The following is a 7,428-nucleotide window of genomic DNA, read 5'->3' on the forward strand; positions in this document are numbered from 1 at the left end:
CCACTTACAACAATTCTCGGGAAGCCTTAGGTCCCGTTTGGGGGAGATTAAAATTGTATTCGGTGTTCCGAAAACGACGTGGTCGTGTTTGGAAAACACGTTCGTCACTGCGTGCCAATAATCGCGTAAAGCATTTGCCTATTGCCCGATGGATCATTCGCCATTGATAGCACCCTGCGTTTCAGCGTTTCAGAGTAACTTATTACCCAGCTGCCCCTTCTATCCCGTCTCACGCCCCCTTTCGATCCAGTCTTGCCTTGCCCTAGATCTGCGTCTCCCCTCTGTCGTCTCGCTCTCTCGCCGTTCCTGGCCCCCTGCCTCGCCTCTGGTGTTCGATCCCATTGAAATACTTCAAGTATCGTTTAGGGTATAAGATCTTTGCCTGGGATCGTATTTATGGATTTTTGTAGGGCTTCGAAGTTGCCTCTTATCTCCTGATCTATGCTTCTCCTTAATGGTTTTCAACCTAAAAAATTTTCTGTGCCTTGGAATTTTTCTGTGCCTTCGAAGTTGCCTCTTATCTCCTGACCTCTGTTGGTTGCTGAAATTTTTTTTGGCTGAAATTTTTTTTTGGCTGAAATTTGGTATACCGTATGCAACCTTGAGGTGTTCTGAAATTTGGTATACAGTATACCGTATTGCCAGTTGTACATTTTCATTTTTAAAATACCACTATTGATGGAAAAATGACAAATATATTTTGCATACAGAACTTTCATTGTAGAGGGTTTGTGTTCCATGATTCCTGTTTCGGTTTGAGCTGTTCTGAAATTTGGAAAATATTTTGAAATTTGGAAAATATTTTGAAGGTTGGTGGCATGATTCCTGTTTCGGTTTTTGTTTAGAATGGCAATGGATATGACATTGGGGAGGGTTTGTGTTCCATATATTTTTTGGTTTCCAAATTTTTTTTTTAAAGATTGACCGAAGTTCACATTTGAGAGGATGTTTGAGAGCTTCTCCGTGTACTTAAGAATGGTTGAGTGGATGTTGTAATAAGCTTATTTGTGTATTTTGATATGATTGGCAGCTATGTATCATTGTATCCTCAAGAAGTTCATAATAAAAACATTCGTGCCTTTCATTCCGTGGACGTAGGACTTTGACCGAACCACGTAAATCTTTTGTGTACTTGTTTTTTTAATTTAAACACTGTGGAGATTCTTTGAGCATTAAACTTTTGTTCCTTATAGTTTCAACATGTCTAAAGAAGGGGGTCCTTACATTTGGAGTTCTATATTGTCTTCTTCATCTGTTTTTTTGTAGTTGGATTAATTAAGCTTGTATCCTGCTTTTATTTTTTGTGGTATTAACGAGAGTGTGAGAATTGTATGTCATGGTATGTTTCTGCACCAATAAGTTGTTCTGAATAAGCTGCCTCAAACAGTTTTAACAGACATAACAGTTCTTACAGACAGGGGCAAAAATGTCATTTTTACATCCATAACTACCAATAAGCTGTTCTGGATAAGCTGCCCCAAACAGCAAGACATATTATTCTGATAATTTGCAGATTATCAGATTATCAGAATAATCTGCTTATCAGCAGATTATAAATAAACAACAACTGCCCCAAACAGATCCTTAGTAAGAATAGTGGTGCAATTTCTTCTTTTGCAAATAAATTAACATAAGCAAGGTGATGGCAAACATAACTTAAGAAAAAGCAACCAAACAAAGTCAAGAAATGAGACTTTTGTAATAAAAATCAGTATAAAATTGTTGCATACCAAAAATACTTCATTAATGTTTATTTGTATCTACTTCTTTTGCTCTTGAAATGGACACTCATTTATGCTCATGACCACGGTAGCAACGCCCATCAACAACTATTAAAAACTGAATTATACATTGTAAAACTGGAAGCACTGCGCAATTCAAGAAACCTAGAACTTACTGCTAAGCCAAACAAGCCAATAATGATGCCTAAAGCAAGAACATTGCTAAGAAATCCCATTTAAAAGATTGAAATTTGATCAATGTACTTTTGACTAGAGTTTCAAATGGATGTTTCACTTTGAAAAATTTTGAGACAATTTTGAGCAAAAGTGACGTGATCGGACCAATTTGAAATTTAAAAAAGAAGTTATTTCTCCTCCACACTTATTTAATTCTTCCCCTTCTTGGTGCAACACTTAGGAGGAGATGACAAAAGAAGAAGGTCAGCAATTCTATCCTCATATTTTCTTACCATCCAACCTTAGGCTTCTTTCACACCCAATTTCTTCTCCTGAACTTCTCTATTAATACTTTCTGCTAAACTGCAAGACACAGAACCCACATCCTAACTTTAAGTTTTATTTAGCGGCGGGGGTTGCATGACATGTGGTCCAGGAGCTCTTCTCTTCTGAGTTAAAAGTCAACTCCTCTCTGATGAATGTGGATCATCAATTTTTAGACAGAAAACTACAAGCCTTCAGCTCAAATTCGAAACAAATCTGGTTCAAACTGCCATTGTCAAGCCCAAAATCAGATGACAAGGGCCATGTTGAACGCCAATAAAAAAGCCTTGGCTAAAATCCATGTACTGAATCCTAATCAAGAGCTTGTGCAAAAAAAATGACATGTTATGATCTGACTTGATTTTTATAAGAAAAAAGCAACAGTTGGCCAAGTCATCCGTAAAGGATGCCCCATCAAGTAACATGATAATGCGAGAAGTATGGTCATATAAATTCGACCTCATGTAAAGAATGTTAAGGATTGAAAGGAAAGATCAAAGAATTACTGTATATAATCACTGGCAAAAAATCAACATTGAAAGTTTCAAATAAACCCAATGAAAAGAAGAAAAATTGAAACACATTAGGAAAGGCTACAATCTATTGTATATTAAGAAATTGATAATATGAATGTATGGAACTGGACGGTGAAGAAGTAAAAGATAGCGTGAAGAAAATTTATTATAGAAACTGCTAATAAGAATGGCATATGATCTGCAAATACGGACACAAGAATAGAGACAAAACAAATCACATCCACGAGACATGCTTCTAATTAAAAATATACGACACAGACATGCTTTTAGCATGACAATTCATTTATATCTTCAAATTAAACACATGTCCATAAATTTCATTTTGTTTAAATTTACTGCAATGATGTCACCATTCTAAATATTAGATGAATAGATCAATTTAAAAAATTATGTAACTTATTATATTTACATGAAGAGATGAGGCCGTACGGCTATGGGCATAAACGAGGGAGTAAAGATGATGTCCATGTGGCGGCATATCCAAAAAGGTGCAAAGCAAAAAAATATTTTATTTTATTTTTCTATTTTAATAGGACATGAAGATGCCTATACAACACATGTTGAATGTGCATTGCATGGGTTATATCCTAAAGGCTCGTTTGGCATGTTTCTTATTTTTTTTTTATTTGTCCTTTTGTTTTTTAAAATATGTTTTGTTAGTATAACTTTTATATATTTATATATTTTCTTTTAAAAGATGAATAAAATTCTTCTAAAAACAATCTAAACACCTAAAAGATGTTTTGAGTGTTTTTAAAAACAATAAGCTCAATTTAGATTAAAATATAAACAAATTAAAATAAAATGAAATGAAAAGCAAAAAATAAAAGTGATCCCAAACAGACCCAAAATATATCAGATATTGCATATTGCTTTCTATTGAAGGATGGATGCCTCACAGAAGATAGCTTATAAAATGAAAGGGGGATATATATTAACTGGAGAATACAATTTTAAGAGAGAATATCAAAGAAGGGGTTCATTTGGTATGCTTTCCACTTTTATTGTTAGAATTTTTTAGAAGATACATACTTAATGACAACTATTATATTTTACACAAGTAAGTTGTCCAAAGCAAATTTTGTGAAATCAGAAAGAAGTTTGTACAATTTTTTCACCGATATCAAAAAAGCTTTTTGTTGAGTGTTTCCCCTTGACAAAATAAAAAAGGTCATGCCAAAAGAATCCTTAAAGATAATGCTTATAAATTAGCAATTATATCGACAATGATAAAATGCTCATCATTGGCAAACCAGAAGTTACTGATAGCTTAGTTAACCTTTTAGAAATGAAGTATGAAATGGATATGTGGCTAAATTAGAAAAAGGAAAGAATTAAAAAATGTTTTGCGAGTAAGGCAATAATAAAACCCCATATTGAAATGTAATAAAATATGATTGAAGTAGTTTTTAACACGTAAAGTGAAAATTGCAAAACTAAAACACAGATAGAAAGAATGTGAAAATAGTTGAAGGAAGCCTGACAGACCCAAAAACAGGGAGGTTGAAGCAACGTAACATATTTAGAAGCCATGCCAAAGCTTAGCACAAAACTAGATTAACACCCCATACACTTAACCATGAAAGGAAGAGGACTAATAAAGGCGAGCATTAATGGTTTGGGTGAGGTTAAACGGGATGATGGTGACTCTTTGAGCCTTAAGTTATTGACAACATCGGAAATTGACTACACTAACTTAGGAGCTAATGTTCTAAATTTTCTTTAATTTTTAAAAGGTACCGTTTTAATTTAGGGATTTCATTCTACTATTGGATTAACAAGGGTACATCCCATAAAATTTCTTCTAAACATTTTAAAGATAAGAATCAATCAAAGTTGTGTTAGCTTCATTTGAGAATGCATTCAAGCTCATCTAGATTGCTCTAAATGCCAGACGCGCCGATTTGTTTTCGTTTAGCAATGCAACTTCTCCCAACGCCTCCTGAAATTATTTCACTGGAACGTCAATTTTTTGTCGTTTCAAAACTTAGATAACAATGTCCGTTACACCACGACAATCAAGGCCTTAGAATACAGTGCAATTTTTTTATTTGCAAATTAAAATTAAGTGAATGTCTTTTGAATCATTTTAACTAATGACTAGCTTTAATTCAACTTGGTTTACTTCTAAGTTGTGAATAATTTAGTTGAGTATAAACAATTAAGATAGAAGTTTCATTTATCGTAAAGTGTTCTTGGGTTCTATTGGTCGCCTTTAATGTTCACTTAATATTCAAAATTATCGTCATTTAACTCAACCAAGTTTGCCTAAGTAAATTTAAAAAATTTAACACCTAGGTATTCAATTTAAGCTATTGTCATTCTCATTAGATTACTTATGATAGATTCGGAGCAAGATGGAACAAATCATATGATTTTGAGCAAACATGAATAAAACCGTTTCAAAAATTTCAAATATTAAATCAACTAACTTGCTTAAAACATGAATCAGTTCCTAGTCGAGTTTGACAGGAGCACAACCCAAAATGTTTGAGTTTCAATGTACACTGACCGGCTTGAAACTGACTCGACATCAACCTTACACAACTTTCCATTTAATCACTAAGCAAAATTCACATCAAAGAATATGCAACATACGTCCTCTCATAGTCAATACAGTTTTATTTCACAAGCACTGAAGTCAGAAAAAAGGCAAATTGAAACCAATCTTCAAGCCAGATTACAAAAAACAAAACATAAGACCTAAGGAAAGAACCATGGGAGTAGGCTGTAGATAAGCGCAAAAGAATTATTCTAAGACTAGCAAAAGGAAGCTAAGAAGAGCTTTCAATTCTGGGGGATAAAAATAAGTAATATTTGCCCATGGCATGGTCGTGGAAGTGAAAGCACTGGACCGGAGCCTGGGCCCTTGCGGCAAACCTTGGAGCAGTTCAATGAGCAGAGGGGATCGATCGACGCTCCTAGGTTCTGAAAGTGCCGCCCCTAAAGAGTGGGCCAATCCTTAGTTGCCTAATAATATTTATATGATTTGGTGTGTTCCAGGGTTATCGTATGTTTTTGTTTCCTGTCAAGAGAGCTTGGCATCTCCAAATTTTCCATCTGAGGGCTATAATTAAAGACGGGAAGGTGCTATAGCTGTAACTCGTCCTAAGATAGTGTATATCTTCCATTCCCTGCATTCCCACAAACCTTCCTCTTCCTCCTCTCCTCTTCCAACCTGCCGCCCCTTTTTCTCCCTTCTGATGACCGCATACCTTATCGCATGCTCTAGACCAGCTTGCTTCCAAGACTCCTATGTTGTCATGTCATCAGCCTCCCATCCAGTACCTACACCTTACCATCAGTCGACATCTCCCAGCCCTGTCCAGCTACCACCTCACCACCGCAGTCCTGCCTCCCTGCCCCCTGTCTGCAGCCATCTACTTCCTCCTTCAGCTCACTGCAACCAGCCACTAGCCCTACTGCTCCCCTATACTCTATACCTTTATACAATCAGCCTACGACCACCCTCCACTAATCACCGCCATCATGATACACTCTAATTGGGATTTTTGTGTCCTTGTTGTTGTTGTTTCCCTTTTAGTGTGTTGTTGTACTGCCTAGTGGCATTTTTCAATAATAATATTATTTTTTTGTTATTTTTTGGGATAACTCCAATATCATTGGTATCAGAGCTAGCCTAAACATAGTCCCATCCTTGGGTTTCTAGCATCTGCCAAACCCAAACCTATCTTCACCCCCCAAATTTTCTTCTTTCCCCACCTTGCACACCTACCTCCACCTATCCATCTCTAAAACCTAACTATGTCGATAAGAAGGCAACTGTCGGAACCTGATCAGAACTGTACCATCGACGACATATAGCAGATACTCTGCCAAGTGCTAAAACTGCTCGAGACTATTAAGGAAAGGACCATGGGCAAGATCACCATCAACCGTAATAACCAGATCGCTCGGACATTTCAAAATTCAATATCAGGCCAAGAGAGGAAAAGTTTGCTGGGGGCACATAAATCTGGGAGTTAAAGTGGACATATCGTACTTTGCTGAGAAGATGAATCCATTTGATTTTCTAAAGTGGATGAAGATTGTTGAGCGGATCTTTGAATATAAAGACGTGCTCGATGACAGAATAGTGAAGCTCGTCACCATCATGCTGATGAAAAATGCCCCGTTGTGGTGGGAGAATCAAAAGAGGGAGAGACAGAGAGGACATGACAAATCACTTCTTGATAGATGGAAGGTGATACAGTGATAATACCTACCCCGCACAGCTGTAATGATATTTTCATGAAACTACACTACAAATAGCAGAAGAAACTATCATTGGAGTACACGACAAAATTTATGCAACATAAGTTGAAAGGTGAACCCGAAGGAGATAGAGGAGCACTCCATAGCCAGGTACTTGGGAGACCTAAAGTCTGTCATAAGTAATGTGGTCCAAATGCAAGCTTAGTGAACACTAAAGGACGTGCAAACCTTAGCGTAGAAAGTGGAGAGATAGCTTAAGCAACAAAGGTACCCACCTCCATTCTGACAAGCCCCTGCAAAAGGTGGCTCCAGCAGGAGCTAGGAGTGTAAAAAGCCGAACACGAGCGAGCCCAGGCTTAGCTCGTGTTCGGCTCGTTTATATTTTGAGCCCAAAAAGTGTGTTCGTGTTCGACTCATTTGCTTAGCGAGCCGAACCCGAGCCGTTCCCGAACAAA

At 36.7% G+C, this 7,428-nt stretch overlaps 1 protein-coding gene across 1 annotated transcript in view; it reads right to left on the minus strand.

Annotated features, from left to right (window-relative positions):
• The window catches only part of LOC110027874 (serine/threonine-protein kinase tricorner-like), a gene marked incomplete at its 5' end in the record, with an annotated part of 36,467 nt that overhangs the window by 1,937 nt on the left and 27,102 nt on the right, over positions 1–7,428 (minus strand).

This window comes from Phalaenopsis equestris, unplaced genomic scaffold (genome assembly GCF_001263595.1).
Source record: "Phalaenopsis equestris unplaced genomic scaffold, ASM126359v1 Scaffold000459, whole genome shotgun sequence".
NCBI lineage: Eukaryota > Viridiplantae > Streptophyta > Magnoliopsida > Asparagales > Orchidaceae > Phalaenopsis > Phalaenopsis equestris.